Source organism: Oxyura jamaicensis, unplaced genomic scaffold (assembly GCF_011077185.1).
Source record: "Oxyura jamaicensis isolate SHBP4307 breed ruddy duck unplaced genomic scaffold, BPBGC_Ojam_1.0 oxyUn_random_OJ61302, whole genome shotgun sequence".
Classification (NCBI taxonomy): Eukaryota; Metazoa; Chordata; class Aves; order Anseriformes; family Anatidae; genus Oxyura; species Oxyura jamaicensis.
In genome coordinates this window covers 675-1,273 of record NW_023307036.1, presented here as the reverse complement: position 1 = coordinate 1,273, position 599 = coordinate 675, and the positions used below count along the sequence as shown (strand labels likewise).

The following is a 599-nucleotide window of genomic DNA, read 5'->3' as shown; positions in this document are numbered from 1 at the left end:
CCTATGCAGGTAGGCGGGGCTTAGAGGAAGGGGGGCGTGGCTAGTACGTAAGGGGCGTGGCCAGCTCGGTCTGACCCCGCCCCTCCTCTTGGCCCCGCCCCCAGACGGACGCCCCGCCCCCCTCTGGCAGGGGCAACAGCGACGGCGCCGCGAGGACGAGGCCCTGGCGGTGAGTGGTCACGTGACCCCCCTCGGACCCGCCCCCTGCTGGCCACGCCCCCGTGGCCACGCCCCCCCATGACTTGTCCCCGCCCCCTCCCGCAGCGCCGCGCCCTCGCCCTGAGCCAATCCCTGGACGGAGTCCGTGGCGGAGGGCGGAGCTTCGAGGCCCCGCCCAGCCCCGCCCTGCGCCCTAAGGGGCCCCAGTACAGCCCAGTACGGACCAGTCCGGACCAGTGACCACCAGTACGGAGCGGCTGGGAGCCTGCGGGGGCGGAATAAAGCCTTGAGACCTGATCGTGTGACGTCAGTGGTGATGTCATTGGTGATGTCATCACACGAAGGAGTGGCTTGGAGCTCCTCCCAGTCCCTCCCAGTCCCCTCCCAGTCTCTCCCAGTCCCCTCCCAGTCCCTCCCAGTCCCCTCCCAGTCCCTCCCAT

At 70.6% G+C, this 599-nt stretch overlaps 1 long non-coding RNA gene across 1 annotated transcript; it reads left to right on the top strand.

Moving 5' to 3' along the window:
* The first annotated feature begins 14 nt into the window (after window positions 1–14).
* On the top strand, window positions 15–457 carry LOC118158914. The gene is made up of 2 exons (XR_004746939.1): window positions 15–169; window positions 265–457. It is a non-coding gene; the product is annotated as an uncharacterized LOC118158914 (long non-coding RNA).
* Window positions 458–599: the final 142 nt, after the last annotated feature.